Raw genomic sequence first — 15,333 nt, forward strand, 5'->3', positions numbered from 1 at the left:
TTGGCAGGAAAAGATTGGAGCATTTTCTGGACGCATATAAACAAGCGATGTCGTCGCTCCACGCATATTTACTCGTGGGTCTTCACAACTATACGCACGAGGATCACAGGTTGCGTAGCAATATCTTTCCGGGAGAACGTCAATATATCTACGCTCCGAAATGAATCTCTGCCCTCACCTCACTTTACTCAAAGTACTCTCCACTCTACCCCCTCCACGCCGCCGCGACGTCTTGAGACGTTCGTCCTCGTCCGACATGAAACACCTCTCCGAAATTTGCCTCAATGTATTGAACGGAAAGGTGGCTCTAGCTCCAGATACGTTCGCGCGTTTGAAGAAGCACAAACGCTTTTTACGACGGCTCGCCTAAAAAAGGTTCACAAGAATCCGCAACGTTTGAAGCGCTATCTGTCTCAGCAGCGAGGACAGGGCGTTCTTTCGTCGGTGGTTCCTCTCCTGCTTTCCGCCGTGTTGAACCTTTTCGCCAATGGCCAAGAGAATTGAAGTGACCACCTCCTCCTCCATCGGAAACATTCTTTCCTCGAAGGAGAGTGACGACGTCAAAGTGAAACTCATACTGCAAGCACTGTATCGCATACTCAAGCAGTACGGATTTGACCCCTACGACAATAAAAACAAGGTGTCCGACGCTACAAATGACTTTGACTATTCGCTCCTCTCTCCAGAGGTGGACGAAGAGGAAGCGGAAAGGGTCGTCTCAGAATTAAAGAAGGTTCTTTCCTGGAATCGCGAGGGTTGTGTCTCCGTGTCGGGCAAGCCCATCAGACACTCCTCCGTTTACGAACTCGTCAATTATTTGTTGCAACGTAAGACGGGAAAGAAACCTTCCTGGTTCCCCAAAGTCTCGAAACTATTGCGCCTGATTTCTCTGCCCAAATCTCGCGAGCCTCAACAGCAGCAGCAGGCCTCCATTGCGTGGACGACTTATGGAGGGATATGAGAAACCAGAGGGTGGTTTGGGGTGTGTGGAACGCTATAGAAAAGCGCATCACTTGAGCAAAAAGAAGGCTCTCGCCATTCTCAGAAAGCTGGATGCCTACACGCTACACCATCCGGTCAGAAGAAAGTTTAATAGGAGACGCATCATCGCGCTCAAGATCAACGACGTGTGGCAAATGGACCTCGCCGATTTTTCAAAATACAAGATATTCAACGGTGGCTACCGCTACATTCTCGTGGCAATCGATTCCCTCTCCCGCTTTCTGCACACCCTCCCACTAAAGGCGAAGCGCCCCGCCGAAATGAAAAGGGCCATGATAAGACTTTTTCGGGGAGGTAACGTAGGTCATGCAGGTCATGCGGTGAAACCTCCCAAATTGAGCGAACGCGAAGCCACCTCCATCTTGTTGGAGCACGCCGCACCCGTCGCTTTCGGCGACGTCACTCTGAATTCGGAAACCACGTCCCTACGGAACACACTCAACAAGTATTTCCAGACGCACAAGTTGGACGCCTCGCTAGAATTCGCGGATAACGTCTACTCTCTGAAAACGCCAAAAGGGTTGCACGTACCGGAACCCCTTGTCAAGCTGCTACATCTCACAGCCGTCGAGGGACACGGAGAAACGCTACGCGTCTCTCTCCCCGTAGCGCGCCAATTTTCTTTCACGATCAAGACGAAAATTCCTCGATCTTTGCAAGTACATCTGCCTCCCGGCTATTATGCGACGCCGCAAGCACTTCTAAATGCGATTAACCAGCGCGTAGGCGAACGCGCGCGCTTCAGCTTCGACGGAACCGAACAGAAATGTAAAATTCGGCTTTCCGAGGGTACCTCCACCCTAAGACTTTCCGAGTACCTGGCCGTGCTTTTGGGCTTCGAATCGCGTACCGTGTTCACGGGGGAGGAGGAGGAGGATGCCACGAGCTCCGTCGAGGTACTCCTGGAACCCCCGTTTCACAACATAATAGTAGTATAGAAATGTGTCCTATAGCCAAGAGTTTTCTCTAATCCAATTCTAATCCAATTCCAATCCAATTCTCAGCCATAATCCAGTTCTAAGTCAACACAATCCAGTTCTAAGCCAACACAAGCCAAATCCAAAGCCATCTGATTGGCCGCCATTAGCTCTGCCCACTTCACGTTGATTGGCCCATGCTAAGCCTACTGATCTTTGATTGGCTGACCGTAGCTCCACTCCTTCATGCTAATTAGTTGGCTTGGCTCCGCCCAGTTCACGCTGAATGGCCCGTGCTAAGCCTTGACTGATCATTGATTGGTTGACTGTAGCTCCGCCCCTTTATGCTAATTACTCGTCTCTGCCCACTTCACGCTGATTGGTGCACGCGTATCGCTGAGCACAGCTCCGCCCCTTTATGCGGATTAACTGGCTCCGCTGATTGGTCCATTCGAAGCCTACTGATCACTCTCCACATTTTCCAGACTTTCTAGGCCCTCTGATTGGCCGTCCCCCGTTTAAGCCTACCGATTGGCCCCATTCTAAGCCCGCTGATTGGCTGACTAAGTCCGCTGAACATAGCCTTCGTTAGCGCCCGCCAGATGGCGCGCTCGGCAGCGACCCTGCTGCGGCTTTATCTCAGACGCCCAAACTTACCTCATGCCACCAGATGGCGCGACTCAGGTGCATCAACTCCACGCTGTTCCACTTTGAGGCGTCACACGAGCGAGAGAACTTTGTCGAGATGTGCTGCCACATACTGCGCTCCCGTATCACCGCAAACAAGTTGCGGGAAATCATACGCGAAATCTTGGACGAGTACCTGTCGGCTTACAGGGAGCAATCACTGCGCGAGCTTCAGGAACTATGTCAGGAAGAAATAAGAGTCCTGGAGACGATCATCAATCGCGCTAGGAGCTATGGATGAAAATAAAGATGCATCACACCTCGCTACACAGTCTGCTCGAGTTATTCCACGATGCGCATGCAGTTCCAGCACCCCGCTCGAATTCTCATCTCCGGCGCGTCCATGTGTGGGAAGACGGTGCTCACGCAGAATATAATGAGACACCCCGAGTTATTTAGCGTTCCACCGCAGAAGATACTCTACGTACGAAAGTATGCAGCCGGCTGGGAAAAGGATTTCGACGGTGTGGAGTTTATGGACAGGATACCCGCAGATTGGGATGAGCGATATCCCACTCTCATAGTTATTGACGATCAAATCACGGAAAAGGGGGTTCTATCGGAGGTAGAGTCGTTGTTTGTACGTGGTAGCCACCATAAGAATGCGTCCGTGATCCTGATCACACAAGCCTTGTTCTATCACAATGCCGCTTTTCGAACGATATCGCTGAACGCCAGTTATATCGTATTGTTCCGGAACGCTCGGTCCGTACAACAGATCGAAACCTTCGGACGTCAGGTGTTCGGGAAACAGGGGCTCTCCTATTTTCTCGACGCATATAACCAGGCGACGGAGAAGGCGCACGGTTATTTAGTTGTGGATCTGCACGCGCAAACACCTCCCTCTCGTAGCCTGCGAACGGGTATTTTACCGCACGACCGGCAGTTCCTGTTTACGCCCGCGAAATGACGGCCGATCTTAGAAGACATCTCACGCTCCTCCAAGTATTGGCCGCCAGCAAACCGACGCACCGCGCAGAGTTACTTAAAGAGCTCAGCTGCGACGACATTCGAATCCTTTCGGAAATCTGTCTGAACATTCTACGCGGAAATATCCCACTTTCGACGGAACTTCATAAAAACCTGAAGAAACACAAAAAAATCCTCCGCTTCCTCGCTTACAAGTCACTTCATAAGTGCCCCCGACAGTTGAAGAAATATATTAGGGGACAACGAGGTGGTCTCATTCCCATACTTCCACTGCTCCTCTCAGGGCTATCAAGTCTCGTGGCGGGAGTCGCCGGGCGAGCGATATCCAAAGCCATCGGTCATGGCTCATAGAATAGAAATAGGTGAAGTTCTTAAATCGAACGATTCGGACGATGTAAAAGTGGGCAAAATACTGGAAGCCCTCTATTACTTGCTGAAGCGTGCTCACTATCATCCTCCTCCTCCTCCTCCTCCTCCTCTGGAACCTGTCCATTCGGAGCCCGAACCGGAACCCAATCAATTCGATTTTAATCTTCTACCCTCCGGCGTTGATAAAGCACGCGCGAAATCTGTGCTAAAAGAATTGAAGAAAGTTTTCACCTGGCAGGCGGATAATGTGCTAGTATATAGAGGGAAGCGAATCAATCGCTCAAACATTGTGGCTCTCGTGAGCTACTTAGCACGTCGTAGCGCGCTCATCAAGAAACCCCGCTGGTACAAAAAAGTATCGAAAATGATAAGCGCTCTGAAAATACACCGCATTGCTCGCTGGAGCAAATATGGGGCCCTATAGAAAGATCAAGGAGAAAGGGTTAGGTGGAGTGGATCGGTACCGACGTTATCACAAGCTCACGCGCGCAGAAGCCGTGGAACCAGGTCCCCCAAGGTCGCCATTTTCCCATGTATTTGTTCCTATCCCGATGCGTGCAACGCCGGAGGCCGCCCTTAGATACCCCATTGTTACCAGACGTTGGCTTGCGTTTGATTGTAGCGCGCTAAAGATCCAGTTGAAGCACAATCCAGGCCAGGCCAAGTCACCGAAGGAGAAATGGACGACTGCGCCTGCGCCGCCTGGTACGAAAGGTACGCTATGTGATGCACGCAGCCGTGCACTAGATCCTTCCGATCGCTCAACACGTTTCAAAAAGGGGCCAAAAAGTGAAACACGACACAGAAAGTTGTTATACGCGTTTTATTTGGACATATAAAGACTAGATTCATTCGCAGAAACAACAAAAACATTTTGCCGCTAAACTTAGCGCGCTGAAGCGATCCGGAACGGCAACAGTGGGGTATCTAGTGGCGGCCTTCTTCGTTGCACGCTTTTCCGAGGTGAGTTTGGGGGACCTGCGTGGAACAGCTGAAAAAAGAAGATGCTTACACCCTTCACAAGCCAGTGAAGAAAAAATTTAAGCGGCGCTCCATCATCGCAACTCACGTGCGGGATTTATATCAGGCAGACCTTCTGGATATGCGCAAATATCAGAAATTTAACAAGGGCTTCAGGTACATCCTAACGGTCATAGATACGCTATCGAGGTACCTGTACATGGTCCCCATTCGCACAAAGCGCCCGCAAGACGTAAAGAAAGCCTTCCAACGAGTTTTCCGTCACGGAATTCCGAAGAATTTGCTCACGGATCGCGGGAGCGAATTTTGGGGTTCCCCCGTTCGTCAGTACTTTCAGTCGCTGCTAAATCACTATAGCACGCAAAGCGGAATGAAAGCGGCCTCCTGTGAACGCGTGCAGAGAACAATTAGAGAAAGAATAGCCAGGCATTTCACTAGTACGGGGAAGTTTAATTATATCAACGCGCTGCCGAAGATAGTGGCCGACTATAATGACTCGGTACACTCTGTCACGGGCGAAAAGCCGAAAAACGTGAACGCCGGAAATGAAGTAGCTCTGTTCAACAGATTGAATCGTAAGACGACCCCGCGCGAGAGCAAGTATAAATCAGGGGACCAGGTGAGGCTCGCGTTAGACCGCGGCGTGTTCGCCAAAGGCTACGATCAAAGGTGGACGGCTGAAGTGTTCGAGGTGTCGCGAACGAGAAAGACCGATCCGCCCGTAGTGTACGTGAAAGATTCGACGGGAAAAGAAATACTGGGATCATTCTACGAGCAGGAGCTGCAGCCAGTCCACCATCTTTCCTCGTACGATAAGCGACTCATATCCGCGGTGATTAGAAAGAAGAAAATTAACGGGGTATTGCACTACTTGGTTCGTTGGTTCGGATACGCCAAAGATCACGATTCTTGGGTGCTCGCCAGCGATGTCAGAAAATGAATTTTACGTGTATCTGCTCTCGAACGCCAGCATGGACCTGTACCCGTCCAACACGTTGAATGACTTCACGATCGCGTTAGATAAGCCGCTACACCTGGATGATTCGTACGTCGTCGGTCTAGAGGGATTTTCCATTCCCAACAGCTTCCTGAACGTGAACCAAGCGCCTGATAACCTGATAACGCTATCAACGGAGAAGTGGCAAACAAAACAGCTCACGTTCGAAGACACGGACACGCTACTGAATAAAATATTCCCCGAATATGGGATAGAGTGGACTTACGAGGAAGATCACTACGTGTTTAAGCTACCGTCGCGCGTGCGCTCGGTGAAATTAATCGACAGACCGCTGCATCTCGCCTTTGGAATCGTCGACATCGATGGAGATCATCCGGAGGGCGGTAAAGTACGCGCCGTCCCAAACGTGTTACCGCTCGCGGAGGAAAGAGCCGTTATGATGCGAGTTCGCCGGGTGATAGTGATCAATAACGATCTAATTTTAGAACCCCGATCGCTCATTACCGACACATTCAACGAATTCTTCAGAGCGACGAACGATACAGAATCAAGGGTGGAATACAAAGACAACACTTACTCGCTCTCTCTCCCGGCGAATTTCAACATGTCGACTGAGTTCCTGGACCTCATTCAGGTAAAGCACGTCTGTGTTGAAGGATCCCGAAAGCGCATCACGTGTAATCCCATAGTGAAGACGTACCGCATCCACATAAACACTCGAGAGACAGAAAGTCCGCGAATTTCACTTCCACCGAATTACTACGAAACACCCGAAGCTCTCGTGAGCGCCATCCATGAGCGTCTGCAGCCGGAGGCTTCCCTCACGTACGATGCATGGGCGAGGAAGTGTTCGTTGAGCTTGCGGGAAAACGTGTCGCTTACATTATCCGATTACTTTGCGTACCTACTGGGTTTCGGCGCAAAAACCGTATTTACCGAAAACGATACGGGCGTCGACGAAGTGACCATAGATATTCCCATTAACTGTATTATGATATACACGGATCTCGTCGCGCCCTCCGTAGTGGGAAACGGGCGGCATCCGATACTGAAATTAATTCCATTTGTATACGATAGAACGAAAGAACAACTGAGTTTCAGCTTTCTTCCCGTTCAGTATTTTAAGTTAGTGCAGCGCGAAATTTCCTCAATCACCGTCTCCATACGCGACGACACGGGTCGCAAGCTACCGCTACAAAATCGCGGTAGATCGACGCTGACGCTGCACTTTAAGCATGTACACTAAAGCGGTACCAATCTACGGATTTGGCGTTCCAACGGTATACAGGTCGCACCTGTACCAGAGGGGAGGCAATTTCTTTTCTCAGCTCGGGCGTTTCGCTATTCCACTCTTTAAACGCGTATCGCCCTACTTAAAAAAGACGGCTGTTGCGGCCGCTAAGCGCGTGGCCAAAAATCTGTCGGAGGGAGACTCTTTCCGAAGTGCGCTTAAAAGATCGGCGAAAGATACGGGCCGTGAAATTCTCCGCGACCTCGGAGGGGCTGGCGGGCGAAGAAAGAGGAGAAAACCGGACGTCTTCGACGGCATAAATCACGCCGGTTGCGCGGCCACAATTTAGTTGCGAGATGGACACGATTAACGTCGTACATCCCGACACTCCTCTGTTGGATAAGTCGGAAACGCAGTTATTTTCCGCGCCTGGAACGCAGTGGCATATACTGAAGGGGGAATATGAGGTATTCTACCCGGTCGCTGACATATCCTCCGTCATAGAGTTCCAGCTTTCGAATTTGGGGTATCACTATCTCGATTTGAACTCCGCGTACATAGTGACAAAAGTCCGCATCGTACGTGACAATGGTTCGCTACCGGAAACACAGGCTGGCGATCGGACGACCTACGACGAGGTCTACCCCGTCAACGCGTTCGCCAGCTCGCTTTTCAAGAACGTAGCCGTCTTCTTGAATCAGACCATGATTACGAATAATGATTTGTATAGCTATAGAAGCTACTTGGATATTTTGCTTCACGCCAGTACCACGGAGCAAAATACCGTGCATAAAGCAGGTCTGTACACGCAAGAAGAAGCGCGTCAAACGGAAAACAACATTCGCGCTCATGGACTGACCGAAAGATACAACCTCACACGTGGCGGCAAGACCATCGACCTGGTTTCCAAGATCAACTCGGATATTTTCCTGCAGCCTAAGCTACTCATATCGGGAGTGGAAATTAGGCTTGTTTTTTATCAAGGCTCCGACGCGTTCCGCATTATGAAGACCGATCAGGAGCAGCACACGCATAAAGTGGAAATCGTGAGTGCCACCTTGTACATAAAGAAAATCACTGTGTCTCCCAGCCTATTCCTCGGACACGAAACGGAATTGCAGCAGCGCAAGGCTCTCTACACACTGGCCGGAAGTGAATCGCGTATTCGTTCGCTACCAGTTGGCAACCTGGATGCATGCCTGGAAGATTTATTTCCAGAGAAGATACCATCTAAGGTGGTGGTCGCATTCGTGCCCACCCTAGCCTACCAGGGAGCATTCAATCGGGACCCGTACCGATTCGTGAACTGCGACATTGAGTCGGCGACGCTCACCGTGAACGGGACGCAGCGAATAGACACGTTCGACTTCAACAATAACCTGAACCACCGAAGCTACTTCAACCTCCTGGAGCAGCTGTGTGAGAAGCACGTCTCCTACGAATACGACCACTACGTTGGAAACAAGTTCCTACTGTACTACGACCTGGATCCCGATCAATCCTCCGTCCACCTGTCACCGATCAGGCGTGGAAACGTTCGTCTGGAACTCAAGTTCCGACGTGCCTTGACCGAACCCACGACCGTATTGATACTGTCCGAGAGTATGCGAATTATGTCCATCGATAAGAACAGGAACGTCACACTGGATTAGCAATGTTCGAGCAAGATATCGAGAGACTCCTGAAGTACAACGATTACACTTCGGCACTCTTCCGTGGTGTATACGCTCGAGACGATCGTCTGCCCGCGCTGGATAGTCCGGGTATAATCGTGGTGAACACCGATCGGCGACAGCAAGCTGGGGAGCACTGGATTTTGTACGCGAAAATGAAGGATGACCTAATCTACTTTGATTCCTTCGGATTGCCGCCCATCGAACCCGAGTTGAAACGCCTCACCGTCGACGAATGTAATGATGTCTGTATCCAAAGCCTGTATTCTCCAATGTGTGGTGTGTACTGTTGTATCGCGGCGACATTGTTGGCGAAAGGGAAATCACTGAAGAGCATTGTATCCCTGTTTTCCGATAATCTCGCCGCTAATGACCTAAAATCAATAAAGCTGCTAGAAAAGTTGTTTGTCGCTTAAAAACGCCTGGTGTCCTTTATTCTCTATAGCTCCCCCACAAACTATACTTGCTTAGTCAATGAATACACGCTATAGCTCCCTATCATATCATTCTATCAATACAGCTTCCCATCATATCAGCCTATCTTCCTAATCCATTACAACAACGCAACACTTAAAATCAGAAATACATGTATTTTTATTTTACTGCTGATTACATATGGGACGCGGACTTTCGGACTTTCGCTGGTCTCGCGGTCACTTCTTCTTCACGTGAGTAAAGATGATGTCGGGCGATGCGACTCTTTTACCATCCCTGAATCTCTCCTTCTTCTCTAGTTTCAGATCTGGTAATTCTCGCATTTCTTGCAAATCTTCATCTGTGAGTCGCTTAAAACGACTGGGTAGGTACACCTTTACGCGTTTATCGTTGTCCATCAGGGGTTCCACGTACACGGACTCCCCGTACATAGTATCCACTTTGCGCAAGTCCAACATGTCGAGCTTTTCATTGTTCGGAACAGTGCTCATTTTCTGAATGTCCCCATCACCGGGTTTCTTTAGTTTATCCAGCTTCTCGAAAATAGATGACATATCTCTCACTGCAAGTTTCTACGCACGCCAAATGAACTGAAAATGAGGACAACTATTACCTAACTTTCCTCATCTTGAAGACAATAGTGAAACATACCTTTCTCGTTGTGCGCTTCACCAGGAGTCGACCGACGGATTCACAGACCTCAAATGAGTTGTATATATCGCAACTTTTATATAAAGCACCCCTGGAGGAGCGCAAGGGCGGTGCGATTCTGTTTACACAATCACGCAGGAACAGCATGTGATTTATGATGCGCGCGCGAGGGACATTTGGAACTTCTTGGAAACCAAAGTGCATAAGCGAACCCTTTGTTTTTGGTTACAGAAAGCTTGCTGATATAAAACAGATGGCCCAACTTGTTGAGACATGCAGCGCCGCGGCCGAGGCTCCATGACCTCATTTCTTGAGAAACGTGATTTACGACCTCCAAAGCATGGCAGTACACGAGCTTTGATATAGAACAGATGGCCCCAACGTGTTGGGATGGCCGATGAAGCTCCGTGACCTCATTTCTCCTCCGTGACCTCATTTCTCGGAACACGATTTACGACTGCCAAAGCATGGGAATATGCGAGCTTTGATATAAAACACATGGCCCGAACGTGTTGACACGTGCGCCACGACCGCGGAGGCCCCTTGACCTCATTTCTTGGAACACATGATTTACGACTACCAAAGCATGGGAGTACCCGAGCTTTGATATAAAACAGATGGCCCCAACGTGTTCTGACGTGCAGAGTGACCGATGAAGCTCCGTGACCTCGTTTCTCGGAGAACGTGATTTACGACCTTCAAAGCATGGGAGTACACGAGCTTTGATATAAAACAGATGACCCCAACGTGTTCTGACATGCAGCATGGCCGATGAAGCTCCGTGACCTCATTTCTCGGAACACATGATTTACGACCCCCAAAGCATGGAAGTATGCAAGCTTTGATATAAAACAGATGGCCCCAACGTGTTCTGACATGCAGCATGGCTGCTGGTTTACAAGCCGCGCGATCGCCTCAGGGGGGAACAGTCTGCTTTCACTCGCTTCAAAAGTAAGTTATTCGCCTCACTTGTTGCACGTTTCTTACGGATCCGTTTATTTTCAGTGCCTCGGTGTGTGTTCTGCTTTTTTGATCCTCACGATATCGAGGATGAATCGGACGACGACGATTCTCGGGACGGCGCACCTCCTACACTGTCTGCTCACGTGATGCGATCGCACCCCGACGTGGATACATCTTTCCTGCCCTTCTTCCAGACTGACAGTGCATTTAGAGGTGTCGTTAAAAGGTACGTGCTATTGGCATCTGTTCACGATCAGGGAGTAGAGGATTTGCGACAATATTTAATGAGTCACTTTCACGATATGGTCGCTATATTGAGCGCGCAAAGAATACCCTTTAGGTTTTGCATTTGTTCGGATGTTTTAATGGTAAAGGAAACTCGTGGGGAGATAATCGCGCACATTGCCCACTTTATGGCGTTTGCTCGCGAAGTCCACAGCGACGGAGCCATCGCGAATACCCTGATGGATGTGATTCAGGAGTCCACGGGACGCGTAGAAAATTATCAGCGGGAAGGGAGCGGGTTCGTGTCCACCGACGTCCAAAACGTTCAAATGTGCATTTCCGCCGTGAAAACGAAAAAATTCGGATGCAATGGGACACTTCCCGATCATTTGGCTAAGCGCAGGAACGTGCTAACAAATATTCATTTACCGGCACGTAAGGAGGGTGAGTGTTTTAAATACAACACGCTCGCCCTCCTGCATCCACAGAGTTGGAATACATGGTCAAAAAAATATGAAAATTACGCAGCGGAGTACTGGTGGCCAAGTCCCTTCCCCGTTTCCTACTCGGACCTGGACGAATTCGAAGACAAAAACATGATATCCGTGTACGTATACGAGTACGTCGATCAGGGAGTGCACGTGTCGCGACCTCCAAAACTCGAATATGAAAAGAAAATTCACTTATTGGCTATAGACCAGCATTTTTTTGGAATCAAGTCCCTCGAGCGGTTACTGATTAGGAAAGACAAGCGTTTCGTCTGCGAGCGTTGCACGCGCTCTTTCCTGAAGGAAGAGAGCATGGCGAAACATCGTCGCCTGTGCGCGGACGTAAACGAAATCATATTGGAATTTTGCGAACCAGGCAAAAACTTTGTAGAGTTTACTAAAATACAGTACAAGCAGCAGTACAACTACGTCGTCGCGTTGGACACGGAGAGTGTACTCGCGCCCAGTGGTGTTGGCATGCAGCGTTACGTCACCTCGAGCTTTTGTGCCGTGCTCGTACGCACCCACGACTCGAAGGTGATGCGCATCAGGACGCACCACGGTGAAGATTCTGCGAGGCAGTGCGTCAGAGCTTTGATGGAAATGCGGGACGAGATGATCGCCCTGAACGCCTGCCCCGCGGAAATGGTGCTGAATGATGAGCAACGAGCACGGCACAGAGCTGCCACCCACTGCGCGTACTGCGGGCGGGAGTTCGCGCAAGATCTACCCCGTGTCCGGCACCACGACCATTCCAAGCGTTGTAGCGCTGGCGAGACAAATTACATCGCGACGCTGTGCAACACCTGTAACGTGGCGTGCACGACGCGGGAAAAACTGCCCATCATGGTGCACAATCTGGCCTACGATTTGGCCGGACTACTGCGGGAATTTCACCTTCTCGGGTGGAAGCGAGCTCCCTTCATCGTGGCCAGTTCCATGGAAAAAATCCGATCGTTCGAAATTGGCACCTTCCTATTCAGAGATACCATGCAGTACCTAAATTCGTCGCTGGGAGAGCTCGTGGAAACCGTCAAATCCATGGGGGGTGCAGAGGCGTTCCAATGCCTGAAGCAGGTGTTTGGAGACGACTACAAAATTTTGCTTCGTAAAGGTGTATTCCCGTACAGCCACGTTAGCTCGTTCGCGGTCTATGACGAATTGGCTCTGCCGGCAAAATCCGCCTTCCGAAACGATCTGACGGGGGAGGATATAAGCGACGAAGACTATCAGTACGCGCTGCACGTATTTGAACGTTTTGGATGTTCGAATCTGAGGGATTATAATGCATTGTACCTGAAAACGGATGCCCTGTTACATGCTGACGTAATGCAGCACTTCCGACGCCTGTGCTACGACGCGCGCGGTTTGGAATTGCTTCATTGCGTTTCTCTGGCATCCTATTCGTGGCAATGCGCTCTAAATTACACGCGGGCAAAATTGGAGCTGATCATCGACGAGGACATGTACCGGACCATCGAATCGGGTGTTAGAGGCGGACTCTGTCAGGCGAGCAGGCGTCATTTACGGGCTAACAACCCGCTGTGCAGTGGCTACGATCCCGATAAAGAGGAGGTGTACATATCGTACATAGATTGCAACAATCTTTACGGATTCAGTATGATAAAGCACCTCCCCGTCGGCGATTTCGAATGGGTCGAGGATTTTAGCTCCGTGGATTTTATGCGTCATCCCACGGATTCGGATGTGGGATACGTGTACGTGTGCGATTTGGAGTATCCAAAATCTATCCACGCGCTGACGCGGTACTTCCCCCTGGCTCCCGAGAAGGCGGTCGTCCCGAAGGAATGGCTCTCACCATTCCAGCGAGGGCTCCTCAAAGAGTTAATGTATCAGCCGGCGAACAGCAAAAAGCTGCTGCTCACGTGCAAGGCCAAGGTCGAGTACGTTGTTCATTACGCGCTGCTCGCTCTCTATTGTAGACTGGGCATGCGGGTGACAAAAATTCACCGAATTCTAAAATTTCGTCAGGCACCATTCCTGCGTCCCTACATCGAGGACAATGTTGCCAGACGCGTCGCATCGAGCACGACGTTCGAGAAAAATTTCTATAAAATCTCAAATAATGCGGTCTTCGGGCGTACGCTACTAAATAAATTTAATATGCGGGACATTCGAGTAGCCTTCGATGAGGAGACGGCGAGTCGCCTCGGGAGTCGGGCGGAATGTGTACGAATGGAAATTTTGTCCCCCGATTGCGTCATGTACGAAATGCGCAAAAGAAAAGTGCGATGCGATTTCCCCCTGCAGATTGGCTTCACGATTTTAGAACTGAGTAAGTTAACCATGTACTCGTTCTACTATGAAACCCTGTTGAGTAAGCTCACTTGTCCGGTGATTACGTGCTACTTTGACACGGATTCTCTGATCCTCGGCCTATTCTGCAAGGACTACGAAGATCAGTTACGCGCGATCGCCGACGACCATTTAGATTTGTCTTCTTTCGATCGTGATCATCCACTGTACAGCGAGAGGAATCGCGGTAGACTTGGCGCGTTCAAAAGTGAAACGGGTAGCGTACCCATTGAGGAAGTAATATGCTTGAAAGCCAAAATGTATTCCATCAAATTAGCCGGGGGAAAACAAATTGCAAGAGCTAAAGGGGTCAAAAAGAACATTGTGCGCAAACACCTCCTCCATGATACGTACCGCGATACCCTATTCAAGCACGCTAGCGTATCGCACGAACAGGTGTCAATAGTGGGAAAGAAACAGTGCATGTACACCATCAGAAATGTGAAGAGAAGTCTGATGGCGTACGACGACAAACGATACCTCTACAATGACGTAGACTCCTACCCGTACGGAAGCTGCGAATATGGTAAGCTCGAGTGGATGACGTAGATAGCGAGATTTCACCTGGCGTTCTTTCCCCCCGCCGCACAGATAATGCAGTGGATGAGTAGGAGTAGCATCATTCGACCTGCGTCACTGGAAGGATGTGGCACCTCGTTCTCTTCTCGCTCGTCTCGTGCGCGCTGGCGCTGGACGCTGGCAACTGTACTGCGAGCATCAAGCTGGAGAAGGATAAGCACACGTACGCGCACGAATGCCCTGGCGACATCTTGGCCATCAGAGAGTGGCACGTGGTACCTATGCGATCCGGTATTAACCTGAATAGGAACGCTACTGGATCGCTGCGCGCGTGCCTTCACTCGCTGGACGTGAGCGACAGCTACGAAGATATCCAGTGCACGCGGATGTGCCAGCTCACGGAGGACGAAATTTTTCTCAGCCGCTGTCCCGGAGACGTCTACATGATCCGTCACTTCCGTGGAACCACGCCCAGCATCAAAGGAATCAATCTCTCCAAGACCGCCATGCTTTTTCTCAAACATGTACTCAATAAACGTTGAAAGGTATTTTTTCGCTGTCTGTCTGAGATAAAGCCGCAGCAGGGTCGCTGCCGAGCGCGCCATCTGGCGGGCGCTAACGAAGGCTATGTTCAGCGGACTTAGTCAGCCAATCAGCGGACTTAGAATGGGGCCAATCGGTAGGCTTAAACGGGGGACGGCCAATCAGAGGGCCTAGAAAGTCTGGAAAATGTGGAAAGTGATCAGTAGGCTTCGAATGGACCAATCAGCGGAGCCAGTTAATCGGCATAAAGGGGCGGAGCTGTGCTCAGCGATACGCGTGCACCAATCAGCGTGAAGTGGGCAGAGACGAGTAATTAACATAAAGGGGCGGAGCTACAGTCAACCAATCAATGATCAGTCAAGGCTTAGCACGGGCCATTCAGCGTGAACTGGGCGGAGCCAAGCCAACTAATTAGCATGAAGGAGTGGAGCTACGGTCAGCCAAT

The 15,333-nt window shown here is 50.2% G+C and overlaps 1 long non-coding RNA gene across 1 annotated transcript; it reads left to right on the plus strand.

The window, feature by feature from the left end:
• The first annotated feature begins 10,738 nt into the window (after positions 1-10,738).
• Positions 10,739-14,890, plus strand: LOC135398051 (uncharacterized). The gene is made up of 3 exons (XR_010423972.1): positions 10,739-10,785; positions 10,840-11,023; positions 14,418-14,890. It is a non-coding gene; the product is annotated as an uncharacterized LOC135398051 (long non-coding RNA).
• Positions 14,891-15,333: the final 443 nt, after the last annotated feature.

Source organism: Ornithodoros turicata, chromosome 6 (genome assembly GCF_037126465.1).
Source record: "Ornithodoros turicata isolate Travis chromosome 6, ASM3712646v1, whole genome shotgun sequence".
NCBI classification, from domain to species: Eukaryota; Metazoa; Arthropoda; class Arachnida; order Ixodida; family Argasidae; genus Ornithodoros; species Ornithodoros turicata.